Raw genomic sequence first — 20825 nt, 5'->3', positions numbered from 1 at the left:
GAACTTGAAATAAAGCCATGGTGGCAGGTGATCATGACCCAGATGTGGCAATGGTAGAGTAGTACACTTTGTTCAAAAGAAAGGTATTTCCAATAGAAAAGAAGAAGAATAGGAAATGGGGGATGGGAAACTGCTTTGAAAACTGGTAAAACTACGCAGGTATACATTTAGTGAACTAATAAAAAATTAATAACATTACAGGGTGTAGTTTGTAGAGCATATGCGATCAAACATATCAAACAAAAAGATCGGTAGTATGGAAGATATGAGACCCCTGGGGGAAAGTGACCATGCCTAATTGGAGCTGATTATGGAGAAATTTTGGAGTAAAAACACACAAATACCTTTGGTTTAGTTTTTTTTTTTTTTAATCAGAGGAACTAAGAATAGTATCTTTATATACATTGACCCCAAAGAGCATACAAATCAAGAAGAAAGGATACCACTAAAAATGAAATTCTGGGTATATAATTATGAAAATTAACAACAAAAAATGTTGAGGAATCAAAAGTATACAGGAAGCAACCAAAAAAAAAAAGTCAAACCAATATGGGGGCCTGAGGAACACTCGGATAAACTGAGATTTTTTTTCTGAACTCAGTACCCATTAAGCGGTAACTCCCCATTCTGCCCTCTCTCCAATCCCTGGTAACCACTAATCTACTTTCTATATACATTCGCTTAACATAGATTTTTCACATAGGTGCGATCATAAATATTTGTCCCTTTGTGTTTATATTATTTCACTTAGCATGTTTTCAAGGTTCATCCATGTTGTAGCATGTATCAGAGCCTCATTTCTCTTCATGGTAGAATAATATTCTATTGTACATATAAAACATTTTGTTTATCTACTCATCTGCTGATGGACGCTTGAATTGTTTTCATCTTTTGGTGACTGTGAATACTGCTGCAATGACCATTTCTGTACAAGTATCTATTTGAGGCCCTGATTCAATTATTTTCAGTATATACCCAGGAATGGAATTACTGGGTCATACGGGAACTCAGATTTTTTTTTTAAATTACTTATAAAAGCAATACCCAAAGGAACAAGTCTACTGTTGGAAAAGAGAACGAAAAAAAAATCTCAAAGGGCAGAGAAAAATGGAATTAAGCCTTGTTATTTTCTCTATCATGGAATTACATCTTCAAGTTAAAGATGAGTGAAGAAATTAAAAAAAAAAAAAAAGGATATAAAGAAAAGAATAAAGTCCTGTAGGGCTTATGAGATACATGAGAAGCTCAGTCTTTAGACTTAGATAAATAATACTTTATTTTACAAGAACAAAGAAAAATTCTTACAGATTTGATCATGGAAATAATGTTACTAATATTTGAAAAATCACAGGAAAAAAAGTAGATGCAAGCAAAGAAAATTTTATCTTATGTTTTTGAAAAGAAGGAATGGAAGATTCTAAAAACCATAGATAGATATCCCCACCAAATTTTTAAAGATTATATTATATGTATGGTCTGTGAGCATTTTGAAAAGACAGTTGTGACTTTTCACCTTTCACCAAGGATAAGCTAGGCCAAATCAACCTGTTTTTTTTTTTTTTTTTCTTCTTCTTCTCTGCCTTTTAGAAACAGATATTCAGCTGGTTGACAGGAGGTCATATACATAATATATTGATTTCAGCACAGCATCTGACAAAAATCTCTCATTATACGGCTTTGTAAACAATAAAAATGAGATTCAGGTCAATTCAAAGCAGATCAATTAACTAGATCAAGATATAAATGTTGATCACTGAATCAATGTCAATGAGAAGGGACGTTTCTTGAGTCTTTCCCAAGTCTCCATCCTTGTTTCTAGACAGTTGAATAAAACCTAGAAATCTCATGATAAAATTTTCTGATGACTCAAAGAGGAGTTAACCCGTTGCCACTGAGTTGATTCTGACTCACAGTAACTGAAACTGCCCCACAGGGTTTCCAAGGAGCACCTGGTAGATTCGAACTGCAAACCTTTGGGTTAGCAGCCGAGCTCTTAACCACTGCGCCACCAGGACTCCAAAGACGAGTTAGTAGACTATAAACTTGAAAAGCCCAACATACCCTAACAACAGACTAAAACCAAGGACAAATAAAACAAGAAACAAAGCAAAAGCGTCCATTTAAGCCTGAAAACTCAGTTTCCCAAGTATGGGATGAAGGAGTTCTTCAGGGCAGTAGTTTATGTAAAAATAAAAGCCCAGCAGGCACTGGTTGACTCTGAGCTCTGTTATAATAACACGCAACAGATGTCTGCGGCCCTGGAAGTCTTCCAGTTGAGCCAGCATGACTCTTAGCATATCCTGGGTGGGATGTGGGTCTAAGCACCTCTTCCAGCCCTAAGCTCCCCTGGCTCTAATATGAATCTAACTCCCTTCCTGGTCTCTTGTATGGCTATTATGAAAAAACGACAGAAGAGGAATCACAGAAAAAAAAGGGAATGAAAGCTTTTTCTAAAGCCACTGACTTTATAATGGGCCACATATAAAAACCCTCCTGATACTTGAGCTAATTGCCAGAATGCGGTGGTCCTGCAATGCCTAATTGTAAGGTCACAGACCACTGCTGACCAAACCACAAGTTTAAGACAGGCAGAAAAATGTAGCAACTCTCTACCATGACAAAGATGGCAAAAGCAACTAGAATTGCCAAATCCAATACACAAAACATTTAATTTATAACAGTTAAAACCTGGCCCCTGACCAAGTCCAAAAGAACTATGTCTTATTTCACTTGCTCTTGAATATGTCTCTTTCAGAGATAAATGGCTCTGCTCTCTGCCAGTTCTCTCCTCTGTTTTGTGTTTTGTTTAGCTGGGCTTGTGACAAGCCAAGAGTTGATGCATCTGCTTGAATGTGTAATTTACCTTTCTGGTCAACTTAGCTTGTTTTTCCTTGACAATATTATGTCAAACAATCACATCACAACCGGCTCTGATCTCTTTGTTGTTAACTAATAAATTAGAGAGTATTTATTATCTGCAATCCTTTTTTCCTCTTTTAATGGTGACACATTTGTGGTGAATTATAGGGCGGCTTTATAAACTAGGCTCCAGGCCAGTCTCAGGCCCTGCGTCCCTGTGAACGTTCCCTCTCCCAGTTGGCCTCCTGGTCTGGTGGTAAATCAAGGCAGCTGTCAGAGCACACTAAGTTAGTGTGCGTCACTGGGGAGAGCAGGAAGCGTTGGGGGTATAATTCTGTCCATCAAACTAATATGTTATATCAGTAGCTTTGTAATCTTCTGCCATAAGTTATGGGGAGTGACACCTAAGAATTCACTTTGAAGGCAATGTGTTCCTCAGACTTTAAGCCAAAACAGACCAGATTCGCAGCAAGAGTTCCTCTGTTTACATGAGTGGGTTTCTAGCACTGGGGAAGCAGGTCCCCATCAACTGTGGCAGTGTTTTACACTTTTTACCACCACCAACTGGAACTCTGTTTACAGCCCTCGTGGCAGGATTTGTAAACTTTTCAAACAGGATTTCTTCTCTTCTCTTTGTTACCCTCGCTTTAACCTCCAGTAGCAGGACAGATAAATATGCTCCTTGAATGTTATCATGACAAAGCAAACCTCTGACAGGCAGGAATGAATGGGCGACCCATTTCCCTCGTCCATTCCACTTCAACCTTTGCCTTGACAAATGTGGGAAATGGCTGCCTAGGACAGAAGAAACCTCATGCCGCTATGATAGCAATGTCAGCTCTGTGGTGGTGTCGCTAAATGTCCACATGATCCTTACAGAAATGAGGGAAGATAACCTTATGTAGGCGGTGTATTTTCTGAGTCGTGGCATGGGAGAAACCAGGCTCACATTGTGTGTCCTCTGAAAAGAATGCCTGGTTCTCCGGGGTTCACTGTTGGATCGTCCCCATTTTCTCCCCCTACTTCTGCACTGGCTGCTTTTCTCAGCAGGCCAATGAGAGAAGCCCTTTGGGGAAGATTAAGTAGTCCTGTGACCTGCCATCTGATGGAAAAGAAATCTACAAGAACTGTTCAAAGGAGCTACTCCTCCCCCAGGCAGAAAACTAAATATGCACAGTAAAGAAATTTGAAAAATGCCTGCCCTTGCCATCTCCAATACCCCTTTGATTGATAGCGGAGAGGGTTGGCTATGATAATTTTACTTTGACAGGTCCCAGGCATAAATTCCACAAAGTTGTTGCTGTAGTTTGACAACCTTCCAAGGGCTCCAGTTAGGAACAGGAAGCAGGCCTCTATTTTTCACCCTCAATGTTCCTTCAGGTGCAAAGAAAAGGCCGTATGGAAAAAATAAATCCTTATCTGAGGGGGAAACCAAATTCAAAGCAGTTTTAATACTTACTCATCAGAAACAATACCCAACAGGGGAAGGTGTGACCTCGGTCCTACTCCTTCAAACTTAAATTTCAATCCTCTAAATATGAGAGTTGAAACCTACTCAAGATGAGAAATTGATATTCCCTTTTCCATTCATGGAAACCCTGGTAGGGAAGCGGTTAAGAGCTATGGCTGCTAACCGAAAGGGTGGCAGTTCTAAACCACCAGGTGCTCCATGGAAGCCCTATGGGACAGTTCTACTCTGTCCTATAGGGTTGCTATGAGTCGGAATCGACCTTCAGCAATGGGTTTGGTTTTTTTGTTTTTGCTTTTTCCATTCAAGTGTGCTCTTCCAAAGTTGTGTTAGCATTTTACTTCAAAGCAGCCTAGAAATGTAGCATAATATTTTATAAAAATTAATGCTTAAAAACAAAAATATGGGCATATGATAATATCCATAGTAACTATCACTTGTGGAGAGCTCACAGTCTGCCAGGCTCTAACACACTGTATGCATTTAGTCCTCACAACCACCTGTACTCACCTTTACGTGAGTAATCTCAATTAATAGGAATGCATTTAAAACGAGAGCTAAAGCCATGGAATTTTCCAGCATTTAGGCATGCTTAAAAAAAAAAAAAAATTTTTTTTTTTTAATGAAATGTCAGGGGCCGCTTGAGGATCAGTGCATCCTCACTCGGTCACCTCTCCTTCTTCATCTTAGAATGATGACTCAGCAGTAAGAACTCTAGTCACAGAATTCACATTCAATCTGGTAGGATCAGGAAGAATTCATGGGTACCTCTAAGTTAACTGGGAAATTAAATTAACCTATGCCTGTTCTCCAAGCATCCTTGTTCTCCAAGCATCCTAGTTCATCTCATCTGGAAATGCAATATTTTGACTTATTAAAAATTATTAAATGATCAAACCCAGGCAAATACTTGGAAAGAAATGTTCTCATATCCTTAAAACTTCAGAAGTTGAAGATTTTCCTTCCAATTCTCTACGTCTTATGAATGCCAGAAACAGTTTTCTCTTGGCTGTCGGGTTCCATTCTATCTAGCATTTAGAAAAAGTCCATGTAACACTAGTGGCGTAAGAGGAACGCCCTCCTTCAGTTCTACTACCCTGCCAGGCTTGGGTTATTGGAATCACTGGCTTTCTGCAGAAAGTCTGCACTATTGAGAATTGCCAGCAACAGGGGAGTAAGGATCCAGTCTTGGCATCCTCAGTTAAACTCTGGTCTTTAATTTTAATATGGCTGTAACGCCAGGACTTTACCCTGGGCCACAGAACTGTGCTCTCATTTTCTGGGGTCAACGTTTTATGACTATACCCATTTTATAGAGGATCTAACCACTGCCCAGGGAGTTCTAGTAATTGGTCCCTGGGTCAGCCAAGAAAGTCAGTAGGGAAAATCAGAAAAGAACAAACTGCTCATAAAAATGGAGACTAATATATGAGTTTTTAAAGTCATAAAACAGCTTGAGCAAATTTCAGGAAAAAGAAGCTTAGTAAATAAATCTTCCTCACTCCATTGCCCTCTAAATACCAAACAGGATGTCTTCCTTGTGAATGCCCATAAATCGTCAGGGAGAAAAACAAATCCAGTCTTGTGTATGGAACTCTAGGCTGCAAGGAACATGGTTAGATTTCTGCTTCCCTTAAATCAAGAGGCCAGAACAGCATTTTGCCATCAAGTGTTGATAAGAAAGGCATTTGGCGTTTCATTTCATGGAGCTGTTGTGAGCGGGTAGGGTATGACACAGTAAATTATGGCCAATAACATATTAAAAATTACAGGCCCATCTGCACATGCTCACCCTGGTCTCAAGCCAATGACACACGATCCTGCTCAAAGCCTTCAGCTGTGGCAGATAGTGTAAAGATGTTCTTCTCCCAGGACGCCTTTAGAAAGTAGAATTCTCAAAGGTTTATTGAGGTGATGATTGTCTCTCCAGTCCATAAGCAAAAACTAAACTGAACCCTTGTTGTTGTTGTTGTTGTTGTTGTTAGTTGCCAACAAGTTGACTCCAACTTACGGCGACCCCATGTAGAAAACACTGCCCAGTCCTGCACCATCTTCACGATCGTTGGTATGCTTGAGTCCATTGTTAAGGTCACTGTGTATTTGGAGCACCTTCCAACCTAGGTGGCTCATCTTACAGCACCATATTTGACAATATTTTCAACCCTATAAAGATGGAGTAGAGCTGCCCTGTAGGGTTTCCAAACTGCCAACCTTTTGGTTCACAGCTGAATGCTTAGCTACTGGGCCACCAGGGCACCTACTGGAGAATATTCTGTTGTGATCCATAGGGTTTTCACTGGCTACTTTTCAGAAGTAGATCACCAGGCCTTTCTTTCCAGTCTTTATTAGTCTGGAAGTGCCACTGAAACCTGTTCACCACTGGTGACCCTGCTGGTATTTGAAATACCAGTGGCGTAGCTTCCAGCATCATAATAACACTTATGCTACCACAATAGGACAAATAGGCAGACAGGTGAACTGAACCCTTACTTTCTGCAAATTCCACACCATCTGCTGATTCTTGCCCTACCCCTAGTAATTCAATACACCTTAAGTCCCCCCAAAATTCCATCTGCTTCTCCATAAGAAATTGGGCCAAAAAAGCATTGTAAAATTAGAAAATAATCTCCTCCATCCTAATTCAAAGAGGCATCTCTAAGGGAATAAGAAGACATTTTGAGGACTCTGAAGAGGGAAATTGCTCTTCAGGAACATGAGGATAACGTTAAGGTTGGACGAAGTATTGCCTAGATATGTCAAGGAACTCTGAAATACCTGACATGGAGTCAGTATTCTCCTAGAGTAGGGTATCTAGACCTTAACACTACTGATATGTTGGACCAGATGATTCTTTGTGGTAGGGGCTGTCCTACATACAATACAATGTTTAGTAGCATCTCTGGATCCCTGGCCTCTATATGCTAGATGTCAGTAGCACCTCCCCCTACCCCCTACCTAGGTACGATTCCATACCCATTGCAGTTCAGTTGATTCTGACTCATAGCAACTCTACAGGACAAAGTAGACTTGCCCCATAGGGTTTCCAAGGAGCTGCTGGTGGATGTGAACTCCTGGCCTTTGGTTAGTAGCTGACCTCTTAACCACTGCACCACCAGGACTCATCCCGCCAGGTAGTAATAATCAAAAATTTCTCCAAACATTACTAAATATCTCCTGGGGGTCAAAATCACCCCTGGTTGAGACCCATCATTCTAGACTATTTGGGTAAGGCCATTCCAGTGAATCTCTGTAGGCCACATATTTTCCAGTGAAGAGGCCCGGATTCACTAATCAGCATACATTGTCACATGTGCCCTTCTCTCATTATTCAAGGAAACGTGATTGGACTGTATGTAACAACACCCTTCAACCTGGACTTCTTAGCAGCAATGAAGGTAGGTGCCTTAACTGTAAGGTTAAACCTAAGTCACTCACTTTAAAGGTAAAATAAAACAGTATCTCTAAGAGGAGAGTTTAGTTACACTCTACGCTCTTTCTTAGAGGCTTTGAATTCTACTGGCATCTGTCAAGGATTCAGGCAAGAAAACAAAATCCATGTCAGGGAATTCAATAGAGGGAACTCAATACAGGGTATTAATTTCAAAGGTCTTAGAAGAAATAAAATGACAGGCAGGAGAAGAGAAGGCTATCATGAGAATAGTAAATTCAGGAAGCCGCCACCATTCCTACACTAAAAACCAAACCAGTTGCCATTGAGTAGATTCCGACTCATAGCAATCCTATAGACAGAGTAGAACTTCCCCATATGGTTTCCAGAGGAAAACTGTGGCCAATGGAAAACCTTATCCAAAAAAAAAAAAGCAGCTCTTAAAAACCCCCTTCTCTCCTTCAAGACTGAGTAAAACTTAGGGGAAAATTTATCTAGACTGAGATTGTTATTGAATAACTTTTATGAAGTTGAGCTAATATCTAAGAAGATAATTGCTAGGATAGATTGGTTATCTATTGCTGTGTAACAAACCACCACAAGCTTAAAACAGCCACCACTGTATTGCTCATAATTCTTTTGGTCAGCAATTTGGGGTGGGTTCAGCTGTGTAGTTCTCAGTTCTCAGATGGCAGATTGGCTGGAGATGGTTGGTCCAGGGGTCTCAGCTGAGATGCTTCATCTCTACTTCAAATGTTCTCAACCTCCAGTACCAATACCAGTTGCCACTGAGTAAACTGGGACTCATTTTATTAAGCTATGCTTAATAGGGTTTTCGATGGCTAACTTCTTAGAAGTATATCACCAGAGTTTCTTCTGAGGTGCCTCTGGGCGGGTGGACTTGAAACTTTCAGTTAGCAACCAAGCACATTAATCATTTCCACCACCCAGGGACTCCTCAACCTCCAGTTGTTGTTGTAAGCTGCCACTGAATTGGCCCCCGACTCATGGTGACCCCACGTACAACAGAAAGAAATGTTGTCCAGTCCTGAGTCATCCCCGTAATTGGTTGTAGAGCAGCCCATTGTGATCCATAGGGTTCTCATTGACTGATTTTTAGAAGTAGATCACCAGACCTTTCTTCCTAGTCTGACTTAGTCTGGAAGCCCTGCTGAAAGTTGATCAGCGTCACAGCAACACACAAGCCTCCACTGACAGATGGACAGGTGATGGCTGGGAACTGAACCGTGGGCTCCCGCATGGAAGGTGAGGATTCTACCACTGAGTCACCAATGGCCTCCCAATACCCAGCAGTCACCCTGATTTTTTCACATGGTAGTCTAAGGATATTGAGAAAGAGGACAAGCCCCAGTGCATCAATGCTTTGTAAGACTCTACTTGCCTCATGCTTGTAATGTCCTACTGGCCAAAACAAGTCACTAAGTCAAGCTCAGATTTAAGGAGGTGATAGATGACACTTTTAATGGGAAGAATGTCAAAGTCCCATTGCAAAGAGGCATGCATATAGGGATGGGAAAACTTTATGGCCATTTTAAACAATCTAGCACACTAGGGGAATGGGTTTTCCAGCAAGCACAATTCCAGCAAGAGTATTTTAGTATTATCTACACCTGAACATGTATGGATGTAAAGCACATATATTTACACCCATTCCTCACTTATCGACATGGTTAGGTTTCAAAGACCAGGTTGATAATGCACAAATCAGCATTATGTAAAAATGGAGGATAACCACATTAGATCACAAAATGGAGGATGACTACATCATTATATAACTGCCAAACTACATCATTACGTAACTGCCAAACCACTGAGAATCATGGCCCAGCCAAGCTGACACATTACCTTAACCATGAGAGCCATCATTACTCTCGCCTTGCACCTCAGTGTTCATTACTGCTAGACATATGTCGTTAATGTGCAAAATAGTCAGACAGCAGATTTTTTTTATTGTTGTCGTAAATGCAAAATGTTAGATAAGGAGATAGTAAGTAAAGAGTGGATGTATTTTCCAAACAGCAAGTGTTTTTGGTTGTCACAGAAGCACTGGGCTCTGAGACACCTCCTTCAAACCCCTTCAACCACACCCACTCCATAATGGTTTCATGGTTAATAGTCAACTATTTCACCCAATGTTAATGATGTTGTCTCAAATTCAAATCCAAAGGAGAAGTTCCAAGTTCCCCTTCATTTTCTCCCTGCCTTAAAAAATAGAAATCTGGCTTTCAGTACAGCAGTGTAGGAAAACATTAAACTAGGAATCAGAAAATTGTGGTTTCATATCCTAAGCCTGGAATCAATCATCCATGTAGGTCTTTTAGCTAAGTCTCTTCTCTCCAAGTCACAATGTACTGACTTGAAAAATCAGGAAGTTAAACTGCTCCCCAGTAATTGGGGCAAGACTGAAGGGGTGAATAGTTGGAGGAAATAAGATGGTAACTTGAATAAACGATGTCAACTAGCACGAAATAGGGCAGAGTGAGGAGTGTGGCAGACTGGAGACAATGTGCTCTGTTAACAGCATTCAAATTCATTGTTTTTCCCTAAAATATTTTGGCATTTGATCTACTTGAAATCTAGGTCTAGATAATCTCCAAGACCTTACCCCAGCTCTGCCTTTCACTGCCTCTCCCATTCTGGGGCCTCTCATTGCTTCAGCTGTGCTCATTCTTGCCATCAGTTGACAAGGCCACCTGGTCTTTAGGATGAGAGGCACTTACTTGCAATGTGGATTCTCACTGCCATATTAGAGATGACAAAACTGTCATTAAATACAGGTTCCACAACAGAACGAGGTAGAGGGTGTCTTGGAGTCTATAGGGAGTCTCTGGTCCTCCCCTTGCTGACTCATGAGCTTCTGGATATGTCTATACTCTATATTTCCTTCTCAAATGTTCTTCCCTTGGAGCATTCCTGCAAAGTTTCCACTTCTCAGCAAGATGTCAGACAAAGTGTGTGAGCTACATGGACCAAAGGCTTGACCCCACGGAGCAAGTTTTCATGGAGCCATAGAACACTAATGCTGAGCGAGCTAGTCCAACAACCTTACCGTAAAGATGAAGCCAGAGAGAAGTTGAATGGCTGGCCCAAGGTCACACAGCTCACCCAGGACAGAACTGAACCCAAATCCCAGTTTCTAACTCCTATACCAGTGCTCTTTCTAATTTCTCCTCTTTCTTATGCCTCAGAAGGACACATGCCAAAATCATCCCTCAGAAAACATCCAATCAAGTCAGTCATGTTCCAAATTCCAACACACTTCTCCAGCCCATTTTTGGTGGGATATAATCAGCAAACTGAAGACATACATGGGGGGGGGGGGGAACATTTACATTGGCTTCTTTCTGCAGCTCAGAATAATATACACACTCCTCTCCCGTGTGCTATTTGTTCTCCATGGCTGAGAATGTACCCTGAGACCTCCTTGTGTGAAGAAAACAGGCCCCAGCTGGCCAGCCATGCTATGGCTCCAATATGGATTTCAGCTGCTTCACTCCAGGGCTGCGTTCAATGAATTTCATCTTTTTTTTATTTTTAATATCTACGTGGCTGTCACCCAACTGCCATAAAAACACCAGCTGTACCATGCTTTGTCCTCTAATTTGACAGTCATAAGACACAGCCCCTAAAGAATAGAACATTCTTCAGGGGAGGGCTGTTGGTTTAGCAGACATTTTAGGAGGTGTAGAAGAAGAAAGAGATTTGAAGTTGAAAGTCATTGAAGGAAAGGGTGGGATGTGACCGAGGAGGAATCTGATGTGTATTAAATGTCTCATGCACCAGGCACTGGGTTGGGTGACTTCTCATGGCTTATTGATTTTCATCCTCACAATGCTGAGAGATGGCTGTAATAATGAAAATTTTACAGATGAGAAAACTGAGGCTCAGAAAGATTGAGATCAAAACCCAGCTATACAAGGGATTTGTTGTATAACTGGGTTTTGACCTCAAGCTTGTCTTATTCCAAAGCCCATTCTCTCACCATCGGGGCCAAGGCAATCCCTACTCAGTGCAACCCCATGTGTGTCACAGTGGAACTGTGCTCCGTGGTTGATGTTTTTGGAAGTAGATTCCAGGCCTTTCTTCCGAGGCCCCTCTGGGTAGACTCGAACCACCAACCTTTTGGTTAGCAGCCAAGGAGGTTAATCTTTTGCACCTTCCAGGGACTCTCACCATATCCCCATATTATTTATCTGCTTTCTCAAGAATGTCTTAGGCCAAGACAGGAGGCAGAGATGACCAAGGTAGTCAAAGCCATAGGTACAGAGAAAGTATGTGAAGGCTAATGACGGAATTGAAATTTAAGCTCCTCTCCCACCTTGCTATTGCTCTAAGAACCAAGGGGAAGGACCGCCCCCTGACAGATACCCCACCCTTTCCATCTAAACATTAAAACAGACAACTCCTTTGCATAGCTCAGCCCTCCTTTGGCAGAAGTAAAAACGCTAGCAGGCATCAACTTAACCTATAGCCACCCCTAATAAGTTTAAGATAAAAGACCAATACATTTAAATAAGATTCGGACATAATGTGATAGTGTTTGTTACCAAGCCCCATCTAATTACGTTAGTCAGCCTTTTATTACCAGGCCCCTGAGTGCAGAGAACTCTATTATAATCTCTATAATGGTCTTCTCACTCTCTGACTCCTCGAACTCTGCAATAAATTAATCATCTGCTCACAATCATGGGTAAACATCAGCTCAATTAAGAATGGATAAATAAACAGTCAGCTCCAAGGCTTGTCCTGATACGGATGGAAGAACCACTGGGCACCTGCCAGAGAAATGCTCAGCGGTGAGTTCCAAAATGCTGGTGAACGCCCTGGGGCTGGGTCTCCTCTGCTATTGTTTACAGGAGACGTCCTGGCTGTCATCACCTGCTCTCATCCTATCTGCGGAAGTGGAGAGTGACTATCACTCACTTCTCCTTTCTGGATCTAAATATGGAAAAATTGCTCCTCTTACCCTTAGTCTATACCCCACGGAGCTGGCCCCTGACTCACGTTGACCCCACGCACAAGGGAACAAAATGCTGCCGGTCCTGTGCCTTCCCCATGATTGGTTACAGATGGCATTGTGACCCACGGGGTTTTCATTGGCTGATTTTCAGAAGTAGATCACCAGACCTCTCTTCCTAGTCCATCTTAGTCTTGGAAGCTCTGCTGAAACCTGCTCGTCATCACAGCAATCCGCAAGCCTCCAGTGACAGACGGGTGGTGGCTGCTCATAAGCTGTCTTGGTCGGGACTCAAACCAGGGACTCCGGCATGGAAGGCAAGAATTCTACCACTGAACCACCAATGCCCCCTCACTCTATGTTGTATAGCATCAAATGTCTGAAAGAAAACCAGTAGGAAAACAATTGTTGTTGTTAGCTAGCACCCCGAACCACCGAGTGACAATCTCGGGAGTGAACCATGCTCCCTTAGCTCAGGGGTATACTTTTGAGAATTGCTTACAATTGCTTGAAAATTCTGTGTCAGCAAAGTGAAGTATGAGGGAGAATAACCTGTCTATTGCAATCCCTGGGGAGTTGATCCGGTTGGTCCAGCTTGGCCCTCCTCTCCCATAATAACTGTTGGCTTAACCTATGGCCAAGATCTCCAAAAATATTCCTTTATTGCAAAATTAAAGGAAAAAAAACCAACTTGTATCTATGTGTTTCCACATTTGTGATACATGGGGCTCTTGGCAGGGCCTTTCTTGTCGAGTTTCTAGGGGTAGTATTGCACCATGCACACGTCCTGTTGGTGTGTGATCAAAGAAGTAACTCAGGTAAAATGCTTAGAGTAGTATGCATTCGATTAACATTAGCTGCTATCAACATCATCAGGGTTACTATTATTATATTTTTGATAATGTACATGGTTGTCCTTGAACTTTCTCTGTGTGCTCCCTTTGAGCTAGCTTTCCTTGTCCAATTAGGATAATAAGGAAAGAAAGCTCAAGAATAAGGATATCCTTGTATGTTTCCCTCTGCCTTCTACCTTCCCTCTTCTCCATGCCCACCCAGGGTGGTGCTTTATACAGAGCAGATCCTCAATAAATACCTGTTGAAAAGGTACCTGGTTGGGAGTGGGCCAGTGGTCCTTATTCCCGCAATATAAGGGCTGCAGGGACAGGGAACAAAAATGGGGTTTAAAGAGAACAGACTTGAGTTAAAGTCCTGGCTCTGTCATGTAATAAGTAGTAAGCTTGACCACCTTACTGAATGTCTTTGAGCCTCAGTTTCCTAATAAGTAAAACCTGCCTCGTAAGGTGGTGAAGACACAGATGGATTCTAACTGGGTCCCTTGGTAATCTTCCCACAATCCCTCTTCACCTGTAGAACGCGGATGGAGATTGTTTACTAGACCTCCCTAAGGATTAACAGCACGAGGATACAAGAAGCCTGTGTATACAGGAGACGCATAATAAATATGCATTCTAGCTCCCTTAAGTAGAAAGTTTTCAGATTGAGGTTGTCATCGCAGGACAGCTCCCCTGGAGTCCCTGGACTCCACCCGGACTGGCCCACTGACAGCAACACCAGCAGTCTCATCAAGGCCCCGCAGAAAGGCATGGCCCCTAACAGCTGCCCCAAAGGCTCTGGCAATTGCAGCTCCCACTTTGAAACAGACAAGATTGCAAAGACAAAGGAAAGCTCAGAACTCTAACAGCATCTCAGTAAAAACACCAAAAGCCATAGGAGAGGGGGAAAAAAAATCAGCGTACAGTATCTCAGGTTTAGAGAAGAGGATTTACAATAAATTCTCTTAGTATAATCAGTTCTAATCTACCTCTTCCTCACTAATTACTGATGACTCTAGGGTCATTTGATTTCCCTCTCTGGGCCTCAGTTTCCTCATCTCCGGAGCTCTAGAATGGGGACGGAGACAGTTTTACTACAACCAAAAACCAAACCCGTTGCTGTCGAGTCGATTCCGACTCATAGCGACCCTATAGGACAGAGTAGAACTGCCCCATAGAGTTTCCAAGGAGCGCCTGGTGGATTTGAACTGCCAACCTTTTGGTTAGCAGCCATAGCACTTAACCACTATGCCACCAGGGTTTACACAGTTTTACTAGACCACCCTAAAGCCAAAAGTGTTAACTAGGGTTTTCACATCTATAGAATTCGGGGGAGGGGTACATGAACATTGATGGGAAAAATATCACACCCTTGTTTTCACTTACCCCTAAGGGAAACTTAGCATCTTTGATTATAAATGTAGGCAAGAAAACTAGCATGATTTCAGAAGTATCTGTGACTCTGTCATCAACAGAAATCACAGGTGTCTCCACGTCACTTTATTGTGGAAATCTGAAATATTGTTTATGTACACCACTACTTTGAAATTACAGCAGCCATTAGGCCAGCTTTTAGATCTTGTTATTTCCATTAATAAGCACATGAATTTGATTTTTTAGATTTAAAAAAAATTTTTTGTTAACAGTATTTCAATATAATTAGTGTGCTTTTTTTTTTTTTATAATCGAATATATTTTATTTTGTGCTTTTAAAAAACATCAGCTGGAGAAGAGGTCCATGGGTTTTTACCAGTCTGTCAAAGGAATCCATGACTGAAAAGGATTAAGAACCCTGGAAGAGTCTCCAAGATTCCTTCCAGCTATGTTTCCACGATGGTTATTTTCAATACACACTGCGTTGTTGTTATTGCTATCTGGCTTCAATGTCTCCTTGTTCAATACAGTGGTTAAGAGTTCAGATCACTGGGGTTCTAACCTGCCCTTGCCACTCACTAGCTGTGTGACCTTCAGCAATTTGCTTGGCCTTTCTGAGCCGAAATTTCTCCTTTTTTTAAAAATGGAAATCATTCCATCAACATCTCCAAGGTTGTTGTATGAGGTCAGTAATAACGTGCTTACAAAACGATGAGTCCGGCACTCAGTAAATGATTATTGACGTTATTATTGTCAGGTTTGTAACATCTTGGCATCCAGTAATTTTAAACAATATCACTTAAGGTGACAAATATCCCCAAACCCAAGTCTACTGTTATTCAGACCCTTTGAAATATGCCATTCAATATTTTTAGGAACAGAGGTAAGATTAAAAAAAGAAAAAGAAAACCACAAAAATGGAAATAATTATAAATCACTGGGTATCACATCTATTCACTCTGGACTGCTATAAAAGAAATACCAAAGAACGTGATACTCTTTTAAAAGACCATTTTGAGCTCAGTTTCCTAGAATTCCCTTTGCTCTGGGATTGTATATGTTTTCCTCCTCACTTAATTTTCCCCCTGCAGTTTGTATATAGAAACTGATAGGAAAGCCCTAATCTCAGACTAACTGTGTGTGAGATTTTGTGGCTCTGCCCTTAACGTAAATAATCCAATCTCTCCCAGCAAACTGTTTCTGTCATAAGGCTATTTGTGATAATAACTACAGCAGCCACTTAGAGACTTTTGTTCTCCATTAGTGGGGTGATAGCTCGTCTAGCAAGGATGGTTTTATTACTTTGCATAAACTTCTTTAGCTTAAAAGGAGCAGTAGTAAAGTTAGTTCAAGGCTCTTTATGACTTCTTTTGTTCTGCGAAGTTGGGGAGGAAAAACATCAGTGAGGTATGAAAAGGCTGTTTGTTTACAATCAGTACCCAGATCCTCGCTTTTTTCGTCAAAGGAAAGGAAACCAGCAGGGGAATCACAATACCCAGCACCTCCCTGGGTCTCTCTGCATTCTCCACACTTGTATATTAAGCAGCCAGGCAGCTGTTGAACAAGTACTATCAACAAAGCAATCTTCTAGCCCTTTGATTCAGGCTATTCATATCTTCTGCCCTGAAATAAAATGACTTTCACAATTAAAACACCGAAATCAATGCAGTATCTATTGTCATGTCTGCAGGAGAAAAGCTTTAATTACAGCCCTAGTTAGGTAACACAATCATTACACCTCCTTACTCTCAAATATAAAACCAGCACCCTCGGAGTACTTTGCTACCCTTTCTTTGATTTTTTCCTTTTTTTTTTTTTTTTCTTTCTTTTTTCTCCCCCACAACGTGAATGGCTTTTTATCTAAGCACTTCAATTTGCATGCCTTTGCTGGGAGGCAGCGCCCCATGATATGTTAATTGCAGATTGCTTTAAGTACTAAAAGATTAACATAAAACCCTCTGCAAACAAGCTAATAGTTTATGATAATTTTTGCATGGCCTTTGTCTGTCTATCACTGGATTGCCTCTAGCTGTAATTTTATAAAGAAGCTGTAAAATATCATTTAAACAAGTTCATTTACACATAATTATTACCAGAATCACATTATTCAATTTAGATACTCCAGCCTATTAACAATCCATGAACTAAAATGTAATTAAACTATTTTCCTTTTATGAACCTATTCATTACAATGTGTGGGAGATGGATCTCTCAGTTTCACTGCAAATTTCGGCACCTTGTTGTTGAAATTGACAAGTCTGACACTCATTATGTGCTTTTAATTATATTAAAAGTATTGCAAGACAGCTCAGATAAAGAATATATTTAGAAAAGAATGCCTGGAAATGCCAAGATGGTGTCATCCTCAAATATATATTTATTTTCCTCATGCATTTTTTTTCCCCTCTTAACAGTGAAAAATAAAAATCAGTCTGGTTGTTTTAATTGAGATTTTCATAGCATCTCTTGGTATTTTTTTTTTGCTAATTTAAGCCAAGGATAAACAGCTCATCTAATTAATTGTGTTTGTTCATTTTTCCAGATCTTTATCTACTTTTTTAAAACTATAGGTGGAATGATACACAAATAAGTATATTCTCACAGCATTTACATACAAGCACACAATTACTTCGGAGTTGAAAGGCACTGTGTTTGGGAATTGATTCACAACTGCTGAACAGCTTAATTTCTGATAGAAGCTTCAATCTGTGTGTAACTGCATTAATGGGACACTGTGTGTATAACTGCATTAATGAAAGGGGCAAGCTTCCCCCTCTGCTTTTGCTTGCTGTTGCTTGACTTCAGAGGAAGCTCAACCCTTTCAATTAGAGCAGTCTCAAAACAAACTACCTAAGACTGGGAGTTGTAAAGCTGGCTGGCTGTGGACATACAAACCAACGTGAATGACATAGGGCTTCCCAGCCTGGGTGCTCCAGAGCGGCAATCCAAGAGGAGCTCCACAAAATCCTGAACTGGCCTGATATCCCCAAAAGGTCCCACCACACAGACATACTTGGCACGTTATCATCTAAAGCTTTGGTTCCCTTTGTCCTATCATCCTCCTCAGATGCTCGATTACCATCCCTCCTACGTTAATCAGAACTGTATCGATGCTTCATGGCTTAAATCATGACCAATGATTTCCATTAAGAACCTTTCCTGCCTCCCTGGTCTACACTTCCTGAGCTCCCAGTGCAATGGCAGCACGCACCACGCACTTGGCATTCAGCACACATCTTCTTATATAGGTAGAGCGAGGCCACCATCCGCCTGTCAGTTTGTCCTACTGTGGTAGCTTACTTGTTGCTATGATATTGGAAGCTATACCAACTGGTAATTCAAATACCAGCAAGGTCATCCATGGTGGACAGGTTTCAGCGGAGCTTGCAGATGAAGACAGACTAGGAAGAAAGGCCCTTTGATCTGAAAATCAGTCAATGAAAACTCTATGGATCACAGCAGAATATTGTCTGATATAGTACTAGAAGCTGAGCCCCTAGGTTGACAAAATACACAGCGGCCACAATAATGGACTCAAACATACCAACGATTGTGAAGAAGGTGCAGTCCGTTGTACATGGGGTCCCATGAGTCGGAGCTGACTTGACGACAACTAACAACTACGTGTGTTCTAGGGCTATCTTTTGTCTCCTCCACCACTCTGTGAGTTCCTCCTCTCATACCTCTATGTATCTCTCGTGGCCTACTACGGTCTTATACTTGGCCCCAGTATTTAACCAAAATACTGTCTATGCTGATTAGATATTAAAACCACCCACTCTCCCTTTCTCAGCCCTACGAGGCCATTCTGTGGGAGATTAGAAGATGTGCCTCGCCAGTTCCTTGGCCCACACTGCAATTGAGCCACTCCTCCTCAGGAATAATCTCAAAGAAAAAATTCTGTTAATTACAAGGATAGCTTTGTAACTTGGCCAAGAACTTCTTCAGGAACAAAACCAAAAAAAAATCACTCTAAAACTTTCTGGTCACAGGAAGCTCCTCTGTCTGTCCACCTCCTCTGCATTCCACTCTGCCTTCCAAAGACTGAGGACTTGCAATGGAAGCAAGATTTTTACTTTGGGAAAGATAAAAACTGGTGTGGTGTGCATGCATTAATGCAGCCAGTTCTCAATCACATTGTAAGTGTTTGGGAAGTAGGGAGGAAATGGAGAAACTGTGTACTTTTTTCTAAGACTCTTGCTTAAGAATATACTTAGTATGATTATAACTATGTCTCTTTGAGGACTAAGGCGTGCCTGACCAAGCTATGGTCTTTGCAATCACCTCATATGCATGCGAAAGCTGGACAATGAGTAAGGAAGACCAAAGAATCGATGCCTTTGAATTATGGTGTTGGTGTAGAATATCGAATATACTATGGACTGACAGAAGGACAACAAAGCTGTCTTGGAATGCTCCTTAGAAGCAAGAATGGTGAGACTTCGTCTCACATACTTTGGATATGTTATCAGGAAAGACTAGTCCATAGAGAAGGACACCCTGCTTGGTAAAGTAGAGGGTCGGCAAAAAAGAGGAAGACACTTGATGAGACGGATTGACACAGTGGCTGCAACAATGGGCTCAAACACAGCAACAATTGTGAGGATGACGCAGGACTGGGCAATCTCCATTCTGTTGTGCATGGGGTCACTATGAGTCGGGACTGACTCCAGGGTACCCTACAATAACAACAACATAACCGGTTACCGTCGTGTTGATTCTGACCCATGGCAATCTCATGCGTGTCACAGTAGAACTGTGCTCTATAGAGTTTTCAATGGATGATTTTTCAGTAGTAGAACACCAGGCCTTTCTTTTAAGTCTCCTTTGGGTAGACTTGCACCTCCAACCTTTCGGTTAGCAGCCGAGTACTTAACCACTGCACCACCAGGGCTCCCAGGGTGATTTATAAACATGTTTAAATAAAAGATCCCTGCCCAATGGTTCAGCACGTCTTACTGATGTTATTCATCCAGTAGGCTCTGGGTCCAAGGAGGCACACACTAAGTAAGGCTGCAGCAACAGGGATAATAACCACCCTAAATTCTGTTTTGCCATTCACATCTCACAGAGTTCGGTAGAAAACAACCAACTCTTGCTTATTTGAACCATTACAAGTAAAGAGATTCAGGGAATCCACACCATCATGTGATTCAGATACCTGGCAGGCTCGATTTGACATGCTTTACATAATCTTTCTTCTTCAGCATATGATCTCTCTTGTCTTGAACCTAACAACCTTGTCTGTTTTACTCACCAGTGTACGTTAAAGTCTAGCGCAGTGCCTAGCACACGAAGGTACTCATAAATATATTAAAAGTTAAATTAATAAGCGAGTACTTAACAACATCCTGGAGTCCCAGGGTGGTGCAAATGGTTAAGCCCTCAGCATCCAACAAAAAGGTCGGCTGTTCAAACCCACCCAGAGGTACCTTGGAAGAAAGGCCTGACGACCTGCTTCCAAAAGATCACAGCCTTGAAAGCTCTATGGAGCACAATTCTACTCTGCAAACACAGGGGGTGGCCACGAGTTGGAATCAACCTGACTGCAACTGGTTTGGTTTTTTGTTTTTGTTTTTAACATATCAGTTGGGAAAGTGATTTCCAAGGTGGAATCTCACCAGAATCAAGTACACCAAATGCTGGTCGATCTCAAAGAAAAGTAAATTCAAATGCTGAGATTATGTTGTTAAGAAAAATTACCCCAAACTTGGAAATAAGATCGGAGGAGCAGAGCCAAAGAGGGCAGAGTATCCTTCCAATGGCATACTGTGGCATCATTTAACAGGTCCTCCCCCAAAAACCCACTGCCATCCAGTCGATTCCGACTCAGAGCTGCCCTAATGCTTTAGATTATATCTATGCTTGACTTTGCTGCTCTTTACTTCCCGGTAAAGTTACATGTTAGTTTGTAGGTTTTTGTCC

General features: G+C 41.5%; 1 protein-coding gene across 11 annotated transcripts in view; it reads right to left on the bottom strand.

The window, feature by feature from the left end:
• Positions 1-20825, bottom strand: part of LRMDA (leucine rich melanocyte differentiation associated) — a 1290642-nt gene that overhangs the window by 340901 nt on the left and 928916 nt on the right. Inside the window, exon 7 of one of the 11 annotated variants that reach the window (XR_010318034.1) lies at positions 346-6397. The exons of the other annotated variants lie outside the window; for them this stretch is intronic. The gene's annotated coding sequence lies outside the window, so the exon portion shown is untranslated. Of the gene's footprint in view, positions 1-345; positions 6398-20825 lie in introns of those variants that run through there. 11 annotated transcript variants of the gene reach the window in all.

Source organism: Loxodonta africana, chromosome 16 (genome assembly GCF_030014295.1).
Source record: "Loxodonta africana isolate mLoxAfr1 chromosome 16, mLoxAfr1.hap2, whole genome shotgun sequence".
Classification (NCBI taxonomy): domain Eukaryota; kingdom Metazoa; phylum Chordata; class Mammalia; order Proboscidea; family Elephantidae; genus Loxodonta; species Loxodonta africana.
This window is presented reverse-complemented; position numbering and strand designations above follow the sequence as displayed.